The sequence below is a fragment of the Lissotriton vulgaris genome, chromosome 1_1, assembly GCF_964263255.1.
Source record: "Lissotriton vulgaris chromosome 1_1, aLisVul1.2, whole genome shotgun sequence".
Classification (NCBI taxonomy): Eukaryota; Metazoa; Chordata; class Amphibia; order Caudata; family Salamandridae; genus Lissotriton; species Lissotriton vulgaris.
The window spans coordinates 1,314,495,091-1,314,509,197 of record NC_141685.1 but is presented as its reverse complement, the minus strand read 5'-3'; the positions used below and the strand labels follow the sequence as shown (position 1 = coordinate 1,314,509,197).

Sequence of the window (14,107 nt, the reverse complement as noted above, 5' to 3'; positions counted from 1 at the left end):
GGGAGGCAGGATGGCAAGAGAGTTTGGCGTTGTGAGCAGCAGCCGGTAAGTTTCCTCAGCGCAAAGGGTCCCGCTTTGGGTAAGAAGACTTCCCACTTTTATTTCCTGGACGGCCGGGGGGCGTGTCTTGCAGGGAGCGCGGCCGTGCACACCTGTGCAGCGCAGGGACTCCTGGTCTTGAGAGTCCCTGCGGCGCGCGCCCTCGGTGTACTCGCGGTGCTCCCTCCTCCTTCCAGTAACTGTCAGACACACCAGGAGCCTCGACCTAAGCATGAGCGAATTTTGCGGATCTCGCGTTCGCGAATTTTGCGGATTTGCGGATTCGCAATCCGCAAAATCCGCGAATTCCCGCGAATTTGCGGATTTTTTTTTTTTTTGTGTTCGCCCGTGTTTCTGCCAGTTCGCGAGGGTTTTGTACACTTTCGCAAATTGCGAACTTACCTGTCGGGTCGCAAGTTTCGCGAACTTGTTGTTTCTACGTGTCCAGCCTGTTTGGGACACTCTTCTTCATCACTGCCACTCTCTGTCACCACTGCCACTCTCTGACTACTCATGCCACCCTCTGGCCCACCCATGCCACCCTCTGTTTCATCACCACACCCTCTGGTTGTCCAGTGTACATTATTTTCGGCAAAGCAAAGCACACCTTCCCTGCCTCAAGTGACCTGAATTAATTTGGGGCTGATTCATGTGTCACAGAATATTTTTTTAGCTGGCACCTGCTTCCTTAGTGCGCCCTGATTAGTGATCTTTTGCACTTGCTAACTGCTTTCATTGTTGCAAAATTAGTTACAACACCTGCCCTGCCCCAACTGACAATAATGAATTAGGGGCTGATTAATGGATTTTAACTTCCAGCCTGGCTCCTGCTTGTCTCCCTTAGCTGTAATTCAGGACCTTTGTGGCATATGTGTAACTATTCTGAGGTTCAGAGCAGGGTCACATAATAGTTTCAACTGGCAACTGAACTCTGGAGGGTCCCCTCAGGAAGCACTCCAGGAAATGGCTACTAATGATGAGCCTGAACTTTTGAACCTGGTAAGTAGTTACTTTCAGTTTTGCTAAGATCGTATTTCTGCAATTTTGCACTTATTCGCGGGGCGCGAACTCACGCGAACAGTGCGAGCAGTGCGAGCAAAATCCGCTGCTCGCGGATTTGCGGATTTTGCGGGAAATTCGCAAATCTCGCGGATTGCGGATTTCCCGAAAATCCGCAAAATCCGCGAGCGGAACGGATTTTCCGCCCACGCCTACCTCGACCCCATGCCTCACGCCGCGCAGCGGCACCCGTGAAGCGGGTGCTGCAAGCTGTTAACACGCAGCAGGGCGGTCAATCCCTTCAGGGATACGGGGAGGCAGGATGGCAAGAGAGTTTGGCGTTGTGAGCAGCAGCCGGTAAGTTTCCTCAGCGCAAAGGGATTATATTCATGTGCCCTATCACAAAAACAACCCTACCACCTCTTGCTGATAGGCCATTTCTTATACGTTTCATAGTGATGGCTTTCCTTAAAGTTTCTGGAATGCTTATAGCATCCTCGCCGGTCTCTTGGAGACCTGTTATGTCAAAAGCTGCTGGATTTACTGCAGCTCCTCCATTCTCGGTGTCGCTATCCAGCATTTTTGTTTAATGAAAGTCTGCAGAGCAAGTTTCAAGGAAACAAAGATAAGGTGCACAATATTTTGGAACACTGTATCCTTCAACGTTGAACAATCAAAAACTAATACATAGGATTTTTTGTCCCACTCAGCTATCCCTTTACCCACTCCAGACGTCTATTGGAGTATTTTACGGGCAAAGGGGTCTCTGAGAAAAGCACGACTGAGTTACTTTATTATCTAGGGTTAAATTAGTGCCTTACCAAACGTTGGGCGCCATGTAGTGTAGTTCCTATATTCCCAATAGGCTCTGCGCATTGGAATAATATATCCTATAGATTAGATGTAGGACTGAGGTTGACTAGGTCTCTATCGAATATACTAAACTTAATAGTGAGTGCCAGATAGCTCAGAGGCCACTAGAAACTTTCTCAAATTCACAAGACGGGATTAGTTTCTGACAACCACATAAACATGACAACTTTGTTTCCCAAGAATAAGAAATATATCTCTAGAGTCGCAGAAACAATAGATAAGTATTTCACTCAGTCAATCGTGCTTGCTTCGTTTCAACAGAGTTTGTAGAGAAATAGAGAGATGGGCGTTTTCAATAAAAAGGTTTATTGAACAGTCTTCTTTCTCATACAAGAGATGTGAACTGCTACAATCGTTATGCAGACTGTAAATTATAATGCGTACTGCGAGAATTGTATTATAAAATAATACTGTGAAAGCATTGTATAGTTTCTAAGCCATATAAAAATACATACATAAATAACATTGACTAAAATACTCAACTGGTGCTTCTAAATACGCCTACCCCAATGTGCCTAATCTAAGTCTAGTACGCGGGAAGAAGTAAGTATTGTGTAGCATAGGTTTAGTTGTTTTTGCCGAGAATCTATCCAAGATTTCTCTAGGTTCTAATCAGCTCCATACCTTGGTTAGAATGAAGGAGGTTTGCTATCTCTGTCTCAGGACTCCATTTCCCAACTCCCTGCAAGGGGAGCTTGGAAACACTGGATCTGGATTCTCAGCGAGAGAAAGGGCACCCTCCATATCAGTGCGTCAGCTGGAGGGTCGGCTTCCTTCTGCACTTGCTGTAGCTAGCTATGTCGGGCAAGTAGATAGTCGAACTGCTCCGAACCACCCTAGTTTGCCATAGCAAGTGAAGGTGTATTTATACCTTGAAGGTGTTTAGGAATGCCATAGATTGACGTAAAGTCGGGCATAATAACGTCAGGAAAGAACCCCTAGGGACTAGATGTTCTTTGCAAAGTACATGAGTTCTTGGACAAATCAATATTCAAGCAAGATGAAGTTCCCTAACTGCTTAAGCCGATTTTCCAAGAAATCGTTCTGACGTTTGGTACGGGTGGAAGTAGCCATGCCTGTATTTGGGTCGCATGGGCTATGCCTAAATAAGGGATTGATTTCTATGCCTATATAAGGGCAATGTGAATTGTACCTATATAAGGGCATGAATCAGGAAAATTCACTCGGAACCTAAAACGCCACACAACAGACCTGGCTGTTTGAATAAGCCTCTCGGGCCTTCAAGGTTCTGGATACCCTATTGGGTGATTTGCCGTGCTTTATAAATCCTGAATGATTGATTTTGTGGATTTCAAAACAAATCAGGCCTTAATTAATAGTCAAAGCTTATAGGAATAAAAAAAAACACATCCCAGATAACTCTCCATCACCCTAACTCCCCCTGGAAAGGGCGACAGGCAGTGCTGGGCTTTGTCATGAGTGCACTTTGTAGCTGCATGAGATGTCTCAAAACCAGCACTGCCCAGCAGGTGAAAGCATTACAGCCCTATGTATTCAATAATTTACTTATATTGCCTTCAGACGTCATTTACTCTCTGGGATCTGTGCCCTGCTTGGAGAGATGGAGAGAGAGGCGTATGGGCACTGAGGGAGAGGTAAAGAGGAAGGGACAGGGGTAGGTAGAGGAGACTTGGGTGAAGGTTGGGATTCAGGAATGTCGAGTGAGGATTATATGTTACTTGTGCGTATGCGCCCTAATTGCGCTGGAAAACCTGAAGTAAAGAGAGGTTACTGGCGTTGCAGAGCTAACGACATTTAAGCCAAGTGCAGTAGTTGGGACTGGGGCCAGGTCTCCTAGTTCAAAGCTGGTCGTTTATCCACAGCACCACGTCTCCACCCAGTGCCACTCCCGTTGCCGCCCCCCTCCTCGCACCCCCACCGCAACTTTCAAAGGTCTCTCCAGGAAACATGGCGCTAATGAGAGGAACAGAGCAAGAAGATTAGAGGCCAGACACCAAGGGGGAAACGCAACAAGTCATGCTAAAATAAAATACAACAAAGAAGCAGCTCTGATGGAAGCCCTGCCCGGGTGCAGCTCTGACCACTAAAGTGGCTTCATGTGTGCTGGCAGGCGCGCGCTTTCTGCGGCCGAGCGAGCTTGTCATTTGCTGGAGCAGTGATTCCCGGGTACCCGCGGCAGCCACCCAGCTCGGGTTACAGCCTGATGCTTGTGAGGTGGGGGCTGGATGGGAAGGTGGTCCAGGCTGCCAGCATCCCTGCGCCGGAGCTCTGTTCGGATCTCTCGCTCGCTTCTTTTTCTGCGACGCAATGCTCAGCCTCGCGTCCTCAGGCGGGTTTGATGGGGCCCGGTAGGAGAGTAACTCCGCCACACTGGAGCTGAGGGTGAACGGGAGCGCTAGAACGACTCAGGACAGGCAAGTTACGCTGGCTTTTCTCTTTGTAACGGCTTAAGAGGGCACTCTCTTGACTTGCTTTTGCATGGAACCTTTCCTACTGCATTGCTGCTGTTAACTAGCACCGTACCCAAATCTGCCGTTAGTATGGCATCGAAGCGCCTTTGGAGCTTACTTTAGTTTAGGCGAAACTCTCAGTGCCTGGGGCCAGATCACAGAAACATCTGCACTTGTGGCAAATACAAAACATAAAAGAAAAGGACAATCTATTGTGTGCCATGTTTATTCCTACCTTCGGCGGGGATGGAAAAGTGTAAACAACTGTTTCCACACTATTTTTTATCGGGTTCTTATTTACTGAAGGGGAAAGTAAAATGATTGTCTTTTTCAGTTGTGAAAGATGGCACAACGTTTGAAACTTCTTCACTTTTGTTTCATTTTTTAAAAAGTAATTACGCATCAAAAATCGCGAGGCATCTTTTGCTTTAAACTGATTTCCAGTGTTAGCCACGGACCACTATTTCGTCGATAACATCTTTAATATATCACGAAACAAATTGCAAGCTGCAACTAAGCGATATTAGTGTATCTGTCGACTGGTTCGGTTTGTACAAGTGTAAATCGTTTCTGCAATATGGGCTGCAGCAAAAATGCCTCTTTTCCACACAACATAAATTGCAACATAGTACAAAGGGTCGTAAACTGTATTTACAACAGTGCAAAGTTTCTGAGACATGGGACTGGTTCTTTGAGAACATCACAGCACAGCAGAGCTCTGAATATTTGTAAGAATTTTCATCTCAAGTGCTGCACCAGGGTTAGAAAACAAAGGGCCTCAGTGCCTTGAGACCCTTATATGTGAGTAGTCGCGCTTCACAAGAACACTGATTGATTGATTGATTGATTGAAAGGAGGTGCCGTAGGAACATGTACAGTGGTGGTGGACAGTAGGCAGGTGGGTGGACTTCATGGTACTACGAGTTGAAAGAGCACAATATAGAGGGGTCCAGAGTGATGGCCTTGTTCCTAGTCCATATGAGGTTTATGCAGGGGTGGCAAATAGCAGAAGCTGTGCCATAGGGTACATTGGTGTAAGGTGCCCTGAAAGGTGGCAAGTCTCGCGTGGAGGATGTGAGTGCCGAACCTAGGGGCATATTAACAAGATGTGCGTTAAAAAACGCACATCGCACATTTGACTATCGCCGGCTATCGCCGGATTTTTTCGCCGTGTTAGCGCGTTATTATCAACGCCGAACACATAGGCGATAGTAAATCCTATGATTGCCGGCGATAGTGAACATTAGCACGTGAAAACAAGCGTTGTTTGCACGCGCTAATGTGTGCCTTGTTAATATGGGGGGGTGATTCAGCTTTATGATCCACACCCCCATGTTAACAATGCCTAACTCCTGGTTAGAGCAGGCGTTGGGAGACCTGTGAAAAACAAGTTTATCACAGGTCTTTTCCTCCCAACGCCTGTCTTGGTGATAGGGTGTTTCCACCTCCAACCACATTTTGCATGTGGTTGGACGTGGGAACGCCCACTTTGCATGTCATTAGCGATGTTTCGCGCTGACATGCAAAGTGGGCTTGTGGCAGGCGTTGCAATGCCCTTGCTAATAAGGCTCTGGAAGTTTCGCCGCTTTCTCTGCGAATTGTGCCGAGAAAGCGGCGATACTTCAGCTTGTTAATATGCCTCTTAGCACCTAGCATGATCCCCCTTTATTGAAAAGCAGGAGCATCAAGTTTAATCCAGGAGGGTCAAAGCCATAACGGATTTCACGTCCAGCCAGTATGTGAATTAGTTCTATGTAGGTTCATTATTTGTAAATACACCTGGCTTGTATCCAATCATCTTGTACCTGCACTGGACACCCTGGGATAAACCAATACATTTCTGGAATTTCAATATAGGTTTCTTTCCACATGTTTGTCTTCTGTTTACCTTTCAACTACAGGTGTATTCTACCTAAAGCACTGAAGGGCCATCAAAAAGAGTGCATGCAGCACAAACCTTACATGAATGTCACTAATTTAATGCCCAGAAACTACTTTCTGACTGAAAACTTTCCTTTTCCGTCATTTCTAATTTTTGGGATATATGCTCTTTGATCTTTTCTGCCCTTGCAACACAGATGTGGCATTGATGCAGCAGGTCTGTGAAATCTGTGCAGCATTTCCAGAATATGCACCTGCAGCGCTTGAAGCACTCCGTCACCTCACCGCCCTACACTAAATGTCCCACAGAATGACCATGGAGAATTTAAAGGAACATATCCCTTCCCTTTTAGTAGACCGAATTGTGGACATTGCTTCATATTTCTAGAAAGGCAATTGCAGAATATCTGATTTAGTTCACACAACTGGAAATCAGCGCCGGAAACCACCAGCTCAAATTAAACACTGGTGGGAAGTGTCTTCATGTTGGGCCTGATGACCACGTGGTGTATTGTGTTATGGGACGCAGCGTGTAGCAGTGTGATGGATGATTGGTGTGAGAGAAGAACCCTCAGTTTTATTGTTTTCATCATACTGGTACCTTTGAACAGCTCTGCAGGCGCCTTTATGGTATTTCTTATGATATAGTCGGCTTAGCTGGCTATTGCACTGGGTTGTCCATTCTAAGATTTTGTGTATAGCTGTGGTCCTGAGGTGGTGCGATTGGAGGAGGAGAAGATTGGCACCATCGGCATGAAACAGTTTAACTACAATTCGCTATGATTGTCAAAAAGAATGGAATACATGTTAGACAATTTCCATTTCTTCCCCATCAGCATATTACTCCAAAAATGAGAAAAGATTCTCCTAGAGGATTTCACAATAACTGGTTGGCCGTTTGCCTGCTCACAACTACTTTAAACGGTCTTAGACTGAGTGCTTTGAACACTACAAGTACCAGAAAGCTTTGGGAAGTTGTTAGCTGTCAAACGTAGGTGACGTACCCACTTCCCGGATACTGAGTAGCATGCTGGGGGACTCGAACGTGCCCCTCCCCTCCTTCACCCCAAAGATGGTGAAAGCCTCGGGACCTCTGTGACCGATTCCTGGTCGAAATCTGCATATTCATATGTACTCACAAACTAGCCCTGATAACACACGATAAATAAAAAAAACGTTATAGTGTCTGAAATGTGCAGTAGAAAAGAGACTTCCATGTGGTCACTTGCTTGTGATGTTTACAGGACGATGCGGAAATTATCATTTTCTGATCTACTGGTAGAAAGTGCAGCTCTTTTCTTGAAGCATCTATTTCCCGTGGCCTCACAGCTTAGCATGGATGCAATACTATAAAGTTTGAGTGGTTCTGGTATTTGGTTGCTGCAGAGAATACTTTCATCAATTTGAAGCTAATATGAGTCATTAAAGGCCCGGAAAATGATGAAAGAGTAAATGGAGATGTGATATCTCGTGTCTATTACTCAAGAGTTGTAATGTAATCAGCAGTTCTGGGGACTGAGGCTTATTCCAGTAGTGAACACATCCTAGAACAGTTTCCTTTCTCTTCAGCTCAGATTCCAGTCTCAGTTCCTCCATAAAATCTTCCATAAACGTGCACTGCCTGTTCTGACTGTATACCATTCGTAAATGAAACATTTGGGGGGGGGGGGCTAAACGGTGGGCACTTTTTATTCTACAGTACTTCCAAAAGTTAAAGTCTTAAGATTGTGTTACTCACATCAATGAGTGACGCCAATAACTGCACAAAGCAAGGGCATGTCTCCAGGGGTACGGCAAGCAATGGACTGGGGTGACTTTCAGCTCTCTGCATTTGTATCTATTTTCTAGGTGCTGAAATGACGCCACTGGCATGCCAGGCATTCACGTTTTTGCTGAATGTTTTTTTCATTGTCCTGTTTTCCTCTAAATCCAATGCCTTCGTTTCCTTCGATTTAGCTTTAGCTTTATTCCATTGGCTTGACATTCACCTGCCCTCTCTGTGTAAGCTGCTTTTAATGGTTTTGCTTCTTGCACTTAAATACATTAACTTATCTTTCTCCTCACTCGACTGCCTTCGCTTGCTCTTAACTGTAATTCCCTGACTTATGACCCACTCTAATGGCTTGAACTACATTTTGCTCCATTAGCACATGGCTTGTGCCTCGTTTCATTTCCTGTCTTATGTCTGACTCGATTGCTTTGTTATACACTTCACGTTCGGGTCTTTGCATGCTTCCAGTTGTAGTTCTGATTCCCGTATCAAGGCTTGCGACCTATTCCTTCGACTTTGCTTTCACCCAACTTTCTTCTCTCTGGCTTGACCTGGAAGACACTCACCTGACTCTCTCATAGCCCTGTTGGTTTTGCTGGCAAATGATTTAATTGGCTTGACTTGCACCTAATTCTATTAGATGAACCTGCATGTACCTTCATAGGATTCATTGGAACCTGGCCCCAATGGCTTGGTTGTACTCAATTATTCACTTGTTCACTTGGCTTGAGTCCCACTTCTTTGGTTTGACTTGCAGCTCACTCCATTGGCTTAGGTTGACTCTGAATCTATTTCCTTGAGATGTATGTGGCTCTATTATCTAGCTTGACTTTCTCCAGTTTCAATGATTCGGCTTAGACGCGGCTCTGGTGGCTAAACTTTTGTCTCACTTCATTGATTAAGCTTGCATTTGGCTCTGCTTGACTCCGACCTGACTCTACTGATCTGGCCTGACCCTGGCTCCACTAGCTCGCCTTTGATTCTATTAAGTTGGCTTACATGTGACTCTGTTAGTGTTACTTTTACCAATATTCATTGAATTTGATTGATGCATACACGACTTCCAGGGCTGGTTGCTCCTCCATTATCCCAGCCTGACTCCTTCAGCTTTTATAGTACTTCTCTCCAATAGTTCTGCTTATGCAGGACTCTAATGATTTGGCCTGCAAGTGACTTTGTTTATTACCTTTGGCTTAATTGACTTTGCTTGCACCTATCTCCATGAGACAGAGACTGACTGACGCTCGTGCCTGATTTTATTGCTCGTGGGGTTCCCTTCCCTATCTCTCTACACTATAGCATCACTCACAGACCTTTTCTGCCCTATTACTTAGATGATCACTAAGGGCCTGATTTAGAGATCGGCAGACGGGATTTACTCCAGCCCAGCATACATCTCTTGTACTGAGAGGAACCTCCATTATGGTTGTTCCTGTCAATTCATTGAAAGTTTGACTGACAGCTCTGCCAACATGATGAAGCCGTACCGCAAACATTCAATATTTTTCTGTTTTTAAAAACAAAATCCCAGAGCGGGATTTCCGTTTTGAAAATAAAAAAATAAGGACTCCCTGCCATGGGAGATTTTTGGCATGACGAAGGGATCATTAGCAAGTTTTCACTGTCCAATACTGCCATGGTGAATATTGGCCATGTGACTGCCCTCCATAAATTGAGAAGATGGTCAAATAACCAAACCTCCAATGGCCCTTACTCTATCGGGAGGTGTGCCAGTGGCGGAGATATAGTAATCTCTTTTGGAAAAGGGGGTGGTGATGGACAGAGTTTCTGAATGATGCAGAATACTCCTACCCAGTCAAGAGATCAGGGCTTGATCCATCACCGTTTTTTAGCTCACTGCACCATCCCAGCTTCAGAACCTGGCTATATGCAAATTAGACTGTTCCTGTCCCAGTGCATGATGGGAACAGGGCAAACCAAACTACCAAGCCAATTCTTATACTGGGAAGGAGACAAGCTACCGGGGACCGGTTTCAGGCATTTCAGCCGTCGTCGGCCCGGCTTGCTTGAATCCTGATGGTGCAATGAGCAAGGGACTCACGTCTGAGTATACCCTCCCACACATAGTGTGGACAAATTCGATTTTGGAAAAGGGGGGGGGTGATGGACAGAGTTTCTGAATGATGCAGAATACTCCTACCCAGTCAAGAGATCAGGGCTAGATCCATCACCGTTTTTTATCTCACTGCACCATCCCAGCTTCAGAACCTGGCTATATGCAAATTAGTCTGTTCCCGTCCCAGTGCATGATGGGAACAGGGCAAACCAAACTACCAAGCCAATTCTTATACTGGGAAGGAGACAAGCTACCTGGGACCGGTTTCTGGCATCTCAGCCGTCGTCGGCCCGGCTTGCTTGAATCCTGATGGTGCAATGAGCAAGGGACTCACGTCTGAGTATATCCTCCCACACATAGTGTGGACAAAATCGGTGTTGGATTAAGCCCTGATCTCATGATTGGGTGAGAGTATTCTGCTTAATTCAGAAACTCTGTCCATCACCACCCCCTGTTGTTTAATTATTTTGTCCACCATAAGCGTGGAAGGGTATACTCAGACGTGAGTCCCTTGCTCATTGCACCATCAGGATTCAAGCAAGCCGGGCTGAAGACAGCTGAAATGCCAGAAACCGGTCCCCGGTAGCTTGTTTCCTTCCCAGTGAAAGAATTGGCTTGGTAGTTTGGTTTGCCCTGTTCCCATGATGCACTGGGCCAGGGACAGACTAATTTGCATATAGCCAGGTTCTGAGCTGGGATGGTGCAGTGAGCTAAAAAACGGTGTTGGATTAAGCCCTGATCTCTTAACTGGGTGAGAGTATTCTGCTTAATTCAGAAACACTGTCCATCACCACCCCCTGTTGTTTAATTATTTTGTCCACCATAAGCGTGGAAGGGTATACTCAGACGTGAGTCCCTTGCTCATTGCACTATCAGGATTCAAGCAAGCCGGGCCGAAGATGGCTGAAATGCCAGAAACCGGTCCCTGGTAGCTTGTTTCCTTCCCAGTGAAAGAATTGGCTTGGTAGTTTGGTTTGCCCTGTTCCCATGATGCCCTGGGCCAGGGACAGACTAATTTGCATATAGCCAGGTTCTGAGCTGGGATGGTGCAGTGAGCTAAAAAACGGTGTTGGATTAAGCCCTGATCTCTTGACTGGGTGGGAGTATTCTGCTTAATTCAGAAACTCTGTCCATCACCACCCCCTGTTGTTTAATTATTTTGTCCACCATAAGCGTGGAAGGGTATACTCAGACGTGAGTCCCTTGCTCATTGCACCATCAGGATTCAAGCAAGCCGGGCCGAAGACGGCTGAAATGCCAGAAACCGGTCCCCGGTAGCTTCTTTCCTTCCCAGTGAAAAAATTGGCTTGGTAGTTTGGTTTGCCCTGTTCCCATGATGCACTGGGCCAGGGACAGACTAATTTGCATATAGCCAGGTTCTGAGCTGGGATGGTGCAGTGAGCTAAAAAACGGTGTTGGATTAAGCCCTGATCGCTTGACTGGGTGAGAGTATTCTGCTTAATTCAGAAACTCTGTCCATCACCACCCCCTGTTGTTTAATTATTTTGTCCACCATAAGCGTGGAAGGGTATACTCAGACGTGAGTCCCTTGCTCATTGCACCATCAGGATTCAAGCAAGCCGGGCCGAAGACGGCTGAAATGCCAGAAACCGGTCCCCGGTAGCTTGTTTCCTTCCCAGTGAAAGAATTGGCTTGGTAGTTTGGTTTGCCCTGTTCCCATGATGCACTGGGCCAGGGACAGGCTAATTTGCATATAGCCAGGTTCTGAGCTGGGATGGTGCAGTGAGCTAAAAAACGGTGTTGGATTAAGCCCTGATCTCTTGACTGGGTGAGAGTATTCTGCTTAATTCAGAAACTCTGTCCATAACCACCCCCTGTTGTTTAATGATATAGTAATCTCTGCCACTGACATAATTCAGGTCCTCCAGACTCTTAAGGGCTAGATATAGGTAAACTACATTTACCGAATCTAAAATACAGAATTTTACCGATTCGGTATTTTAGAATCGGTAAATGCTATGTAGGTAATTACTCGGTAAGTATTACCGAATCGGTAGGATTCGGTATTTACCGAATCGGTAAATTCCCGTTCGGTAATTCCCATTCATTCATACCGAATCGGTAATTCCCATTCATTCCTATGGGCCTGTAGGCCCATAGGAATGAATGGGAATTACCGAATCGGTATTTACCGATTCGGTAAAAGGGGGGAAACATTCAAGGGTGGCAGGGTGTCACTTTGACACCCTGTTGCACCCCTGAATTGTGCATGGGTGCACATGTAACACACATACATCCCCTAAGGGCATGCATGTCTGCCAGATGGCACTGTTATTAAATGCAAAAAATTGCTTTTTTTAGGGTTTTCGTAATTTACCACCAACTTGTAGTTGGTGGTAAATAACGAATCCTTACAGGTGAAAAGCACTCACTTGAGTGCTTCCTACATTTCAGATTCAGTAATTTACCAAATCGGTATTTAAGAATTTGGCAATTTACTGAATTCTTAACCCCTCCCCTGCTGATGACGGAACCGCTCCGTCATCAGCCGCGGTTGCGCTGTGCTGATGACGGAGCGGTTCCGTCACGGCCCGCTCGGCACGCTTGTGCGGCGCGGATTCCGCGCCTGCGCTGAGCGTTCTATTGAGCGGGTGGGGCCGTGATGGAACCGCTCCGTCATGAGCACAGCGCAACCGACGCTGGTGACGGAGCGGTTCCGTCACCAGCATTCGCCCGCCGCTCGGCCGCCCTCCCCCCTTAGCACTGCGGCAGAATAGCCGCCGCAGTGAAGGGGTTAAATACTGATTCGGTAAATTACCGAATCTGAAATGTAGCCACCTCTAGGCCCACATGCATCATTGTCAATTGCATTCGCAAACAGTGCGAATTGCAATTTTCGTCCGTTTGCGAATGCAATTGACAAAATTGGGATGCATCATGTTTTCGCAATTTTAGGAATCGCAATCATGTTGCGATTTCTAAAATTGCGATTGCATTTAAGAAATCGCAATTTTAGATTTCTTAAATGCAATGCATGAGCATTTTCAATTTGCGAATTCGCAAATAGGGAGAGATAAATTACCAAGAAGTTGACCTCACATGGTAATTTGCGAAAACTTTCAATAATGCACAAAGTGCATTTTTGAAAGTTTCATTTTACACACACACGACCTTGGGGCATGTGTGTGTGAAAAATGCACTTAAAGTTATATTTCAGGGGTGCAGGGGGGTTCCTGTGGAACCCCCCCTGCACTCTTGAAATTGCATTCTCAATTTGCGATTCGCAAATTGCGAATCGCAAATTGAGAATGATTTCCCATTGATTCCTATGGGCCTCTAGGCCTATAGGAATCAATGGGGAGGGATTCCTTAATTGCGATTCGCAAATTGTGAATCGCAATTAAGGAAATTTAAGAAATAGCAAAAAAATTGCGATTTCTCAATGCATAGCCTTTTGCGATTTCTTAATTGCGATTCCTTAATTTTCGCAATTAAGAAATCGCAAACGGCAACAATGATGCATGTGGGCCCTACATCCCAAATGCCTAATACCGGTCGGTAACGGCCGAAATTCGGTAATTACGGCCGTTACCGACCGGTATTAGGGTTCCTACATCTGGCCCTAAATGAGGTGGGCAGAGCTTCAGTTTGGCTGAGTACACCGTTGCCTGTGAGACAGAGTACCCTCTCTACTACACTCTAAACCAGGCCCTAGGCCTGCTCGTAGAAATATTTTCCTGTGTTCACAGTTTCATTGGTGGATTCAGAGGGACTGAAATCTACAGGCCCTCAATCCGTACTGCTGCTTTAAGAGCCACAGAGGGCACTCACAGTAAAGAATTGGGGATTGGTATAAAAGACGATGTCAGAACAAAGGCGCGTGTGTGGGATAACGGGGGTAGGGGGGGTTTGATGGGCTTTCCAGATGTTTTCAATTCTTTGCAAGAAATTCGATGCAGTCTTACTCAGTGCAGCTCGGGGACCTGCGGACTGGCAACATTCTCATCAAAAGATTTTTTTTCTCTACTGAAAATGCATCTCATTTTGGTGCCCTTTGGATGAAACAAAGGACCC

At 45.9% G+C, this 14,107-nt stretch overlaps 1 protein-coding gene across 2 annotated transcripts in view; it reads left to right on the top strand.

Moving 5' to 3' along the window:
• The window catches only part of AVIL (advillin), a 411,867-nt gene that overhangs the window by 45,243 nt on the left and 352,517 nt on the right, over positions 1-14,107 (top strand). The window contains exon 1 of one of the 2 annotated variants that reach the window (XM_086965696.1): positions 3,828-4,307. The exons of the other annotated variant lie outside the window; for it this stretch is intronic. The gene's annotated coding sequence lies outside the window, so the exon portion shown is untranslated. Of the gene's footprint in view, positions 1-3,827; positions 4,308-14,107 lie in introns of those variants that run through there. 2 annotated transcript variants of the gene reach the window in all.